Source organism: Dasypus novemcinctus, chromosome 7, assembly GCF_030445035.2.
Source record: "Dasypus novemcinctus isolate mDasNov1 chromosome 7, mDasNov1.1.hap2, whole genome shotgun sequence".
Lineage (NCBI taxonomy): Eukaryota > Metazoa > Chordata > Mammalia > Cingulata > Dasypodidae > Dasypus > Dasypus novemcinctus.
In genome coordinates, this window is record NC_080679.1 from 57,180,158 (window position 1) to 57,192,310 (window position 12,153).

Below are 12,153 nucleotides of genomic sequence, written 5' to 3' on the forward strand. Positions count from 1 at the left end.
ACGGAGTCTACAGTTGTGAGCACATGTGTAAAAGGAGACCTTGATGACGCACATTCCCAGATTAGCCTTTCTGCCTAGCGCAGGCTGATTTTAGAGTTCCAGGTACACTAAACCCACACTTAATGGAAGGAAAAACTATGGTGTTTTTTTTTGTTAGTTTGCTTTCTTTTTTACATCTCCCAGGGTCTGTTTTGGGAGCTTCTCTTATCGTGGGGAAAAGCAGTAGATGCTTCCAAGGGTGGCTGCAAAAAATTGTTATGAATCTTTTCCCTCCCTTTCCTCTTTTCCTTTTGGGGCACTTGTGCCAAAACAGCTCAGGATGAAAGACATTTTCAGTACTTCTGTATTTTTTTTCCTTTTGGTTAGAGGAATGGAAAATTTAAAAAGAGAAACCACTAAAAGAGACCATAACAGCTGGAAGTGCTGAGTGTACTCAAAGGAAAAAAAGAAAGGTCCTGAGTTGCTGGGGAAGGGAGGTGGACTGAAACGAAAGGGCAGAGCTGAGAAGAGGCAGGGGAGAGGTTAGAATTCCAAAGTGGAAGCAGAGTTCCTTGACACCTCCAAGACTGAGGAAAAGGAGGAAAACAGGTACAGGGAAAGAAAGATTAGAAAGCAAGGAAATAATTGGAAAGCTTCATCTGATGCTACCTATTTTCTTCCTTGAGAAGTCATTCTTTGTTAGGAAACAGTCATGAGAAATGAGAAAGGTGGCTAGGGAGAAAGCAGGGAAGAGCTAAAAGCTCAAAAGGTTGAGGGTGGTGGAGAAAGAGAGCTTGGCAGTGGTTAGCAGGACACTGTCACTTGGTAATAATGGACCATAAGAAGGAGTGGATCCATATTTCATTTTTACGAAAAACAGTACAGTGTATTGTGAACATTCAGGATGGAAAAATAGATCACAACAAATTATAATATTTTACTTTCGTTAATTGACAAAAATATATGGCCACGAGAACCTATTATTAGGGCTCTGCTTGGGCTGCAGAACAGGTGTAAGAGAGCCTTGGTTAATTGGCAAGATAAAGGGTCATGGTCCTACAGAAAAAGCAGGAAGTTAAGGCACCATGTTGGTATAATGGAGGTGGAGCTGTACTTTGTGAAAAGTCCAAGGTTTTTCCTTTGATGACTGGCTAGTGTGGGATGGAGTAGGAGGTCAGGATGATTAATGAGAAAGAACTTGTAAAGTAGGAATTAGAGGAGTGGTTCTCAACCCTGGCTACATATTACAACCACCTGGAAGGTTTGAAAACCTATTAATGTCCCACAGGCTAACTAAATCAAAATCTCTAGGTGGGCCTACACATTGGCAGGTTTGGAAAAATCACCAGGCGATTTTTATATGCAGCCAGATTGAGAACTATGGGTTAGAGCAGTAGTTCTTACTTGGAGAAATTCTTTAACTCCTTCTGGTCTGTCTATATGGCTGCACCCCTTATCGTTTAAGTCAGAACCTGTGAGAATAAGACCTACAAGTGTAAGTATTTTTTTTTTAAGAATTTTTTATTTATTTCTCCCCATCTCCTCATTGCTTGCATTTGCTGCATCTGTTCGTTGTATGCTCATCTTCCTTTTAGGAGGCACCGGAAACCGAACCTGGGACCTCCCATTTGGGAGGGAGGGGCCTAGTCGCTTGAGCCACCTCTGCTTCCTGCTTTACTGCACCTCTCATTGTTTTCCTCCTTGTGTCTCTTGTTGCATCAGATCACCACACCTGCCCATTGCTCCAGCTCACTGTCTTTCTGGTTTTCTTTAGGAGGCACTGGGAACCAAACCCAGAACTCCCATATGGTAGACGGGAGCTCAATTGCTTGAGCCACATCTACATCCCTGTAAGTACTTTTTTTAAAAAAAGATTTATTATTTATTTATTTCTCTCCTCTTCCCCCCCAGTGCTTTATTCTCTGTGTGCATTCACTGTGTGTTCTTCTGTGTCCGCTTGTATTCTTGTCAGCAGCACTGGGAATCTGTGTCTCTTGTTTGTGTGTCATCTTGATGCGTCAGCTCTCCCTGTGTGTGGTGCCACACCTGGTAGGTTGCACTTTTTTCTCATGGGGCGGCTCTCCATATGGGATGCACTCCTTGCATGTGGGGCTACCCTATGTGGGGGACATCCCTGCGTGACACAGCACTCCTTGCATGCATCAGCACTGCATATGGGCCAGCTTACCACAGAGATCAGGAGGCCCTGGGTTTGAACCCTGGACCTCCCTTGTGGTAGACGGATGCTCTATCCATTGAGCCAAATCTGCTTCCCTGTAAGTACTTTTTAAATTCCCTATATGTTTCCAGTGTGCAACCAAATTTAAAGATATATTATGTATCATCAGTAGAGTGAAAGTATGTTGTTTGCTAGCCTTTCTGTATTAAAATAATACTTTCAGCCTTAAACACAGTAAGGAATTCAAATGCTGCTGTTTCTTTATTCTGATACTTTGGTACGCTCTTCTAATGTAACATAAATCAGAATAGCAAAACTTTAAGAACTGGAAAGGGCCTTGGAGAAGAGGTAAGTCAGCTGCCCCGCTTTGATACATGAGAAATAAAAGGCCCAGGAAGGATAATCGAATGTGCAATGTCAATTGGTTGGTTGATAGGTTTTTTTCCAATCTTCTTTCCACTCCACAATATTGACTTCATTAAAGCTCTTAGTTTGGGAGTGGATGTAGCTCAAGTGGTTGAGTGCTGGCATCCCATGTGTGAAGTCCTGGGTTCAATCCCCAGTACCTCCTAAAAAAACAAACAAAAACCCAATTCAGTTCTAAAGACAAGCACTAGAAGGGATATAACTTAAGCTTATAAAATCTATACAATATATGGACAGGGTCAGTGTGAATTTGTCCACAAAACTCTGGAACATTAGAAGTAAAAGCTACCCATTAGAAGTAAAAGCTACCCTTGAAGTATGAAGGAGTTCATTTTAAAACAAAATAAACCATTTTTTAAAAACCTAAGACTCAACATAGTATTTATTAAGTTACTGATCATGAGAATTTCTCAAGCCAAAGAGACGCCATGGGTAGCCACTCTGTTTAGTTAGAGTTTTGGTGACCTGGGAAAATACTTGGTTTCCTAAGGTCACACACTAAACTATAAGAGGAAAATTTGCAGTCTGTACCTGGGTCCTCAGCCATGAAGCTCTCATGTGTCTTCATATACCTTAGGTTGGTTAGTCCAATTCCTTAACTAAATAGATATAGAAGAAATCAGAAGAAAGGCAGGTTTCTTGTAATCATGGGCTTTAGTCCAAGTTTATGATCTTTGCAAAAAGAGTAGTGGGCACATGCCACCTCTGGGAGATATCCTTTGGGAAGAAGGTTGCTAGCTGCCTTTATCTCTGTTCTGTCTACAGCTATTTTCTGGTCGTGTGAAAAAAGGGGGGCATGCCGATTAAGCCTACAAGTGACTTGAAGGAGAGAAAGTGAATAGATTAGATCACACAACTGACATTCAGAAATGTCTCCATGCGCTGAAATGAATGACCAAAATCTAAGCAGATACAATTCAGTGGGGACAGATGAACACAAGTCCCTGTACTTGGACACAGAGAACAAGTACAGAAGGGGAAAGGCACTTGCCTTATGGCATTTGAAGAGCTGTTATGTGAGAGAGGGTTTGTAAACCAAAGGTCCGTGGGGCATCAAAGGCTTCAGGGGGTCTGCAAAACTCCAGAAATTACCTGCAAAAACATTTTGTGTCATTTGCATTTTTCTGGGGATAGGGCCCATAATTTTTATTAAATGCTCAAAATAAGATAAACTTGACTAGTCCTAAAGGTTATAAATGGGGAAAATATAAGGAAGCTAAAAAGAGATAGATTTTGTCTCTATGTGAAGAAATTTTTCAGAACTGTTCAAAGACGAAAAGAGCTGCCAGGTGAGGTTTCAAATTTTCAGACCATTTGGCAGGAATATAGAGGATATTTAAATAACAAGTGTGTTTTTATGTTTCTATCAAACAAATAGTTGTATAAGTGATAGACCATCTGAGTACAATGAATGTGAATGCTGGTGGCTTTAGGAAGTCTCAGATCAATGAGGTCCTGAACCACAGGGGCCTTAAGTAATGACAGGAATTGTGGGTAATGAGGCAGCCTCTGCTAGGGAGATCCTGGCTCACAGATTGTTAGAGCTGGAAGACACCTTAGTGGTTTTGCTTTCCCCTTGAATCTAAAGGAAGGCTTTACTGTACAACTAGTTCATTTATGGTATCTGATAGAGATACCCATGAACTGTTAATATAGGGAAGTTGGTGGAAAAATAAAGAGGGTGGACTATGGAATAAGGCTACTGAATTTCACTCTTGGCTCCCTATTTCCTAACTCTGTATGACCTTGGAGAATTTATATAACCACTCTGTGCTTTGTTTTTTTCATGTAAAAAATGAGAATGACAGTAGTGCCTGCCTCATAGGTTGAGAAAATCACTGAAGATACATAAAATGTCATGTAAAGACAAACAACCATGCTCAAAAGTTTTAGCTATATGATTGTTGTTTTAGTGACTGGTTGAAGATATTAGTATTCTATTACAAACTCTCAATTATTCACTGTGTGATATAGGGAAAATTCCTTTCCTCTCCAGCTTCATGCTTCCCATCTATAAAATGGTGACCACATTGTCATTAGACAAAGATAGTATTCCATTTAATACTGCTCTTAAGAACTGAAAGAGTCAAAATACTCTCAAAAGCTTATACTTAGGAAGCAGAATTCAACAATAATTCCACAAGTTCAAGTTTTTATTAGCTCATTAATTCTTAATTTAGAGGCAATGTTTTACTTTAGGTTTTGAAATCATCAGCAAGGTATATTAATCTGGTCCATTATCAAACTTTGTTAGAGCCCTGTCAATGTTTTGAGTCTGCTGCCTCTATGACTCTACCCCAAACTTTTAGTTCAGAACATCTGGGAGGTGTGTTTTTGTATTTGTAGATTTCAAGAGCTTCACAGTAATTCTTGACTTGACCCCCAGCTGGAGCTGGAATTCCCCGATCTAGGGAGGAACTCTGTCTCCCAGGCAGTCAGAGCCTTGAATGAACGCCTCCTGACAGGTGAGTAAGCTCAATACTCGAATCTTGTTTCAACAGTGAGCATCTTGTCAATTGTCTAGGAAGGGTTCAGCATACTTTATATTCTAGTTTAAATAGAATTTTCTTTTAGTCTTAAAATGAGGTCTTGCATATACTTATTGAACATATAAGAATGAATAAACCCTTAATTAATAACTGACGAAGCCTTATATTGACAATAATAGGTTTTTGCTTTTAAATTTAGCTTCAAATGCTAAATTAAATGTGCGTCCAAACAATATAATACCCACATCAATAAAACCTCATTGATTTGGACTCCATTACTTCAAAGTTTGTGCTAATTGGCTGGGCTGCTCTGTATTTGCTAAGTAAATCACATTCTTTGTAACATAATAGCATACCCAAACATTTAAGATAAGGAGAACAACTGCTTTCAATCATCTTTAAGTATTTTATAAACAACTAATAAGATGCTAATTATAAATTACTCATGTAGTCATCACATCTTTTCTTTAGAGGAATCCGAGACTGAAGGAGTTGAGAGGCCAACTTTCAAGTTTGGATTCTTGGCATTCTTTGAAATGAATGGTTTAATTAGTACTTATCTTCTACCCAAACATGTTTTTGCTCTTTTTTTCCCCCTCACCTCTTATGTCCTGCTTGGCTGCTAATTTAATTTATTAACTGTATTAAGTATTTGAGGGTAGGCTACGCTGATTTACAGATGTCAGTTCAACTTCTTTTGGGGTGTCTGGGAAATGCGCTTTCTGTTTTTCATGTTGGGTTAAAAGTAAAATAATCAAGGACCTTGCCTCTCACAAGACTTCTTCTCCATACTAGAAACTTTTCTGGGATGGCCTTCCCATATCACTTCAGTCTGGAACTATAGAAGAAAGATGTCACAGACCTGAACCTTCCTACCTTCCTTCCCACCACACCCACATTTTTGAACTTGGGCTCCCTCTGGTTTCTTTTTTTTTCTTCTTTATTTTTTTTAAATGTTACATTAAAGAAATACGAGGTCCCCATATACCCCCTTACCCCTCCTCCCACATCAACAATCTCTTTCATCATCATGGGACATTCATTGTATTTGGTGAATATATTTTGGAGCACTGCTGCACCACATGAATAGTGGTTTACATTATAGTTTACACTCTCCCCCAGTTCACCCAGTGGGCCATGGCAGGACATACAATGCCCAGCATCTGTCCCTGCAATACCACCCAGGACAACCCCAAGTCCTGAAAATGCCCCCACATCATATCTCTTCTTTCCTCGCCCTACCCTCAGCAGCTACAGTGGCCACTTTGTCTACATCAATGCTACAATTTCTTCCATTACTAATCACAATAGTTCCATAGTAGAATATCAGTAAGTCCACTCTAATCCATACTCTATTCCTCCATCCTGTGGACCCTGGGATGGTTATGTCCACTCCACCTCTGTATCAAGAGGGGTCTTAGATTCCACATGGATGATGGATGCAATTCTCCTGCTTTCCGTTGTAGGCATTCTTGGCTCCCTGGTGTGGTGGTTGACCTTCTTCACCTCCCTGTTAGCTGGCTGGGGTAAGTCCAATAAACCAGAGGGTAGGAGTTGCAGGTCTGCTGAGGCTCAGAGCCTGGTTGTCACACGGAAAGTCCAGAGATTCAGTCTTCTGAGGATACACAAACCCCAGTCCAATAAAAATGACAGAAGAGGCATGTGTGGAAAGGTCATATCTGAGTCCAACTCCATCACACTCAGGAACACAAACTCCAAAGTAGGGCCAACTGACAAGACACTGAACTCCAGAGCCATCTGCCATGATTGTAGAACCTGTGGGTCTCTATAGCTCTCAGGAGAACCAGTACCTGGGTTTCTATCTACTTTGGCTGTCTCTGGGACCCTGCTGAGGCATGCGTAAGCATTAACCCTCTGATGACCTCCCAACTCTTTTTTGGAGACTCATAGCCATAAAAACTCATTTGTCCTTTCCATTTCCCCTTTTATCCAAAGTCATAAAGCAGTTTTTAACTCCTGATATTACATGTAGGCTGAGATATTCTGCTGGTCTGAGTTGACCTTTTATTCAAGGTCTTTTTCTAATTACATCATCAGCTGGTGTTTGGTTGTAATCCCTCTGGTTACTTTGCCATTCCATTTCAAAAGGAAGTTTAAAATTTTACTATTTAACGTTTCCTTTCCTAAAATGAAAGAAATATTGAAGCCTGTTTCTCCTCTGGCATTCAAGAACTGAGGGGCTATGACTTCATTCAAACTCTTAGATATAAACATTTTTCAGTGTTGAATCAATTCGAATTGAGAACTAAAGTTCAATCTTCAGGTAACTATAAAGTCAGAAAGAATGAGTCCCTTTGCTTCTTTTTTTTTGAAGGTATTTATTTATTTCTCCCCCCTCTTTGTTTCCACTCACTGTGTGCTCTCTGTGTCTGCTTATACTCTTTTTAAGAGGCACAGAGAACTGAACCTGGGACCTCCCATGTGGGAGGGAGATGCCCAATCACTTGAGCCACATCCACTCCCTGCTTTTCGTGTCTCTCATTGTGTTTCCTTGTTGTGTCTCCTCATTGCATCATCTTGTTGCATCAGTTCACTGTGCCAGCCATCGCTTCAGCTCACTGTCTTGTTTATCTTTTTTAGGAGGCACTAGGAACTGAACCAGGGACCTCCCATGTGGTTGGCACCCAACTGCTTGAGCTACATCTGCTTCCTCCTCCCCTTCCCCTTTGCACCTGAGAAATCTAGCTACATTGACACTCTGTCAGGTGGATTATATTCCCATGCCTTTGCCCACTCGTGAAGGTCTCTCTCCACCCTCACAGCACCAACACCATATGTGAGCCATCATCAAAGTCTTTTCCTTTAACACTCAGCTTAAGCATCACCTCCCCTGTAAAACATTCCTGTATACCAACTCCACCAAGCTGAGGTAGATGCTCTACTTACCAACATGCATTTTGTATTTTTCTTTATAAGTGATATTGCTGCATGTGAAACCTATTTTACTGACTGGATCCTTCACCAGATTGTAAACTCCTCCCTCTGGGCAGAGTGCATTTCTGATCATCAGCATTTAATCTGGCTAGATATAAAAAGTCTTCAATATAGGTTTGTAGCATGAATGAGAGAATTATAAGCATCAGATGATTCTATGAAAGATTAATGGAATCAGTGCAGATTCCTGAAATTACAAACCTATAAAGGCAATTGTTACACAATTACTCTGAAATAATCAACACAAAGTAAGATTCTATTAAAAGGCTAAATTTGTTAATAAACAATAGTCAGAATTAATGCAAAGTATAAATTATATATATATTTTAAAGAACATGTGGTTTCATATGTCTAAGCAGACAGAATATCTCACATTAGATTTTATAAATACTGGCTGAGTGTAAGTTAATACTATAAAATATTAATATCAGACAAAAAAAAAACAAAAACAAACCCCAAACCCCAAAAAACCATTATGCTGGGTAAGGGAGACCAGACACAGAGTACTGCATATTGTATGATTCCATTTATATGAAATGTTAAATATAAATCAATTTTTGAAGATAAATATGACTGGTGGTTATATAGGTCTGAGGAAGGGATGCTAAGGGATGTGGAGTCTTTCTTTTTGGAGTAATGAAATTGTAAAATTTTTGAGATGATGAATGTTCAACATTATGATTATACTAAAAGACATTGATTTTACAGTTTGGATAGAATAGCCAGAAACAGCAGCTATGTACAGTGAGGGAGGCATAGAAAGTTCAAGAGGTGAAGAATATTCTTGTTTGTTTGTCTTTTTTTTTTTTTAATTGGAATAATGAAAATACTCTGATGGTGATTGGAGTGATGAATGCACAACTATGTGATTGTACCAAATGCCACTGATTGTGCACTTTGGAGGAATTGTATTCATTATTAATATGTATCAATAAAATTGATTTGTTTAAAAAAAAGTATATCCTCAAACAAACAAACAAACAAAAATACTGCCCGATGAAGAATTTTCTCCTTTTTCACTCATCTACGTAGCAGGAACTGTCATGGCTTTTGAAAATTGTTCCTTTTGAAACACAACATCTGACCTGAAAATAAAAGAAAGGAATTTTAAATTGATAATTATGAAATAATTTTTATTTTCAGGAATTTAACGGGAATAAAATTAATCTATACTTTAAAAGATAAAAGTAAACTTAACATAAAATAATCATAAAATAGGAACTATGTAAATATGACCAAGACTGACTAGATTTAGTGAACCACCTGAATTAATAAACTGTTTAACTAAGAATGCAATTTTATTACTTTCAAATAGAGACAGGACCTGGTGCTAGGTTAGCATGTGTTGTAGCTAGTAGAGATGATGCTTTAAGGAGTATGTAACACAGTGAATTGGGCAATGTGATTCTGCTTCTACATCACCATTGAAATGTTTCCAATGGCAAGTATTCACTTCAAACTATAGTAATTCTTTCGTGTGAAAATTATCCTTGAAATTGTGTTTATTCTATTAGTTTGTGTCTTCAAATTCTGCAAAAGGTCAATTTAAAATTAACCTTTATCTGAATTACTTCAAATTTTCAATTAGAGAAAAGATAGAATTAATGAGAAATTGGTCATTTTAAAAGTGATGTATATGGAAGGGGGTCCTTAAAAATATAATTTCCATTTGATTCATAAATGCAAGTTGATTTAAAGTGATTTTTTAAAAATTTGGTTTTAAAGCAAATTTTATTTAATAAAGACAGTTTCTTATGAAACATTCCCTATATCAGCATTTTTCTTTTAAAAATATCCTTTTTAAGATATAATGTATATACCACAGTAACTCGAAAAGCATACAAGTCAGTCGTTTTTCATACAACCAGTGGTTGTGCACCCATCAACACCATATAATTGAAGAAAATCTTCATTACCTCAAAAGAATCCCCATAGCCATTAATACTCTCACCCCTTCCCCCAACCCTTGGCATCGGCTAATGTGATTTCAGTATCTACAGAGTTGCCTTTTCTGAACATTTCTTAGAACTGAAATCATATACTATGTGGTCTTTTGTGTCTGGTTTCTATAAATTTAGTGATTTTAAATCCACATGTATAGAGAGATAAGTGTGTTAGGTTAAGAAATTTTGATTACAAAAGAAAATTTTCAAAATTGCAAGTTTTGATTAGTGATACCATCAAACCACAAAGTGCTTCCATATTGTCAGCATTTCTGTGACAGAATTCTTTGCTGTCAAGTTGTGAGGATTGATTGCTAAGACTTAGGACTGGTTTAATAGCCTGGCACATTGACCTGAGACAATATGACATTAAAACGAGCTATTACCCATCATGTGATGTTCGGACTTGCAAACCACCTTGGTGCCTAGCATTTTTCAGCTGCGAATTTTATAAACAGGTACAATGTGAGTGGAGTTTGAGAAAAATGTGAGGAGAAAAAAAAAGGGAAAAGTGAAGATATACATCCTCTGGGAAGGAGGAGTAACTAGACAGTGGAGAAGGAAAAGATAAAGGTAGGAATTTACTTTGTCTAGTTTTAAAACTCCTCTGTTGTCTTGAGTGTAGTTGATTTCATAAGGTAGAACCTCCCAATCTGGCCAGTCTGACTCCACATCTTCAACATTATCTTACTTGGAGTGTTTGACTGTAAGGTCCACGTGGGCAGGGAAGTTAACGGCACTGAGTTTTGTCGGGAAAATAGAAGAATTTATGGTGATTTCCACTCTTTGTCATAGAGCACATAATGCTTCCAACCACTCCTTTATTTGTTTTTAAGTTTCCTTTCTTGTTTCCCACTGGGATCGACATTCAATTTTTCTATAACTTTTTATTTTTATTTTTTTAAATTTTTATTTATTTTTTTCACATAAGGAAGCATTTATTTGAGGTTTAACATGAAATCATACAAATAAAATTTGTATAAACACAAATCCACACTGAGGCATAACACAGATAGCAAAGGACAGAGTAAAAACAAAGAAAACTAATTGGCAGCTATATACAGTTGGACAGTTGTGTCTTGTACACTAGAAAGTCTTTTACAAAATAATCAGATCAACAGAAGACCAATCTTCAATGTCGTCCTGTAAGACGGGTACTTTATCATTTCCTCCTCTTTTCTCCAATGTCCTCCTTTAGTATGGCTGGTAATTGTTTTGGTGATTGCCACCCCTCGAGATGCCTTGCCATATGTGCTCTGTTGGCCACTATAGTCTGCATATCCCTGTCCATATCCATAGCTCCCATAGTTATACCCAGTATAATCATATCCGCCATAGCCACTATAGTTTTGATCACCACCATAGGTACTATTGTAATTTCCATATCCTTGATCATAATAGTTATTAAATCCTTGGTTCCAGTTTGGGCCCTGACCTCGTCCACGACCCCTAGTACCACCTCGTCCACCAGCTGCAGCCCCTCTCCCTCCTTTCTGTTGTTGCTGTTGCTGCCTATATACTTCTTTGGGTTGTGCAACTTTGATTTCACACTTCCCAGAACCAATCTGATGGTATCTGCTCTCTAATAATTTCTTTACTGGCTCTTCATCTGTATATGTGATAAAACAAAAGCCTCTTCTTTCATTTGTTTTTGTATCCATAGGAAGTTCAATGTTTTCAATCTCTCCGAATGCTCCAAAATATTATTTTATTTGTTCTTCAGAAGTATCTGGGCTCAAACCACCTACAAAGACCTTTTTTGGGGGTTCTTTCCCTTTTAATGCCTTCGCCCTTTTGGGGTCTATCAATTTGCCATCCAGTTCCAAAACCTTCTCAACACTAGCAGCATCTTTGAAAAGCACAAATCCAAATCCTCTTGATCTTCCAGTGACTGGATCTGTTTTAATTGTGCAGTCTACAACTTCTCCAAATCGAGACAAATAGTCAGATCTTTCTTGCTTGTATCCCAGCTCAAGCCTCCAATGAACATTTTACCGTCATCCTGCTGATTCTTGCTCGCATTGACCTTGGATCCCTCTGCGAATTCCTCTATGTTGCTGTACTCGTTCATGTCCTCCATGGTGGCGGAGCTGTCGGCAGGGGGGTGCTGGCACGCAGACCGAGTCCGGGTAGCGGAGGCAGCGGAGCGTTGTATGGAGCTGGATTTAAAATGGCGGCGGAA

The 12,153-nt window shown here is 38.7% G+C and overlaps 2 long non-coding RNA genes and 1 pseudogene across 3 annotated transcripts in view; 1 reads left to right on the forward strand and 2 right to left on the reverse strand.

The window, feature by feature from the left end:
* Window positions 1–314: 314 nt before the first annotated feature.
* Window positions 315–6,600, forward strand: LOC131279294 (uncharacterized). Of its 2 annotated transcripts, XR_009186677.1 has the most exons (4): window positions 315–588; window positions 1,754–1,829; window positions 4,931–5,049; window positions 6,540–6,600. It is a non-coding gene; the product is annotated as an uncharacterized lncRNA (long non-coding RNA). The 2 variants fall into 2 exon arrangements; XR_011649159.1 differs by lacking the exon at window positions 315–588 and having other exon boundaries at window positions 1,618–1,829.
* Window positions 6,601–8,252: 1,652 nt separating this feature from the next.
* Window positions 8,253–12,153, reverse strand: part of LOC139439280 (uncharacterized) — a 30,884-nt gene continuing 26,983 nt past the window's right edge. Inside the window, exon 3 of the long non-coding RNA XR_011649160.1 lies at window positions 8,253–9,113. This is a non-coding gene — a long non-coding RNA (uncharacterized lncRNA). The remainder of the gene's footprint in view (window positions 9,114–12,153) is intronic.
* LOC101423532 (heterogeneous nuclear ribonucleoprotein D-like pseudogene) lies at window positions 11,031–12,150 on the reverse strand (annotated as a pseudogene).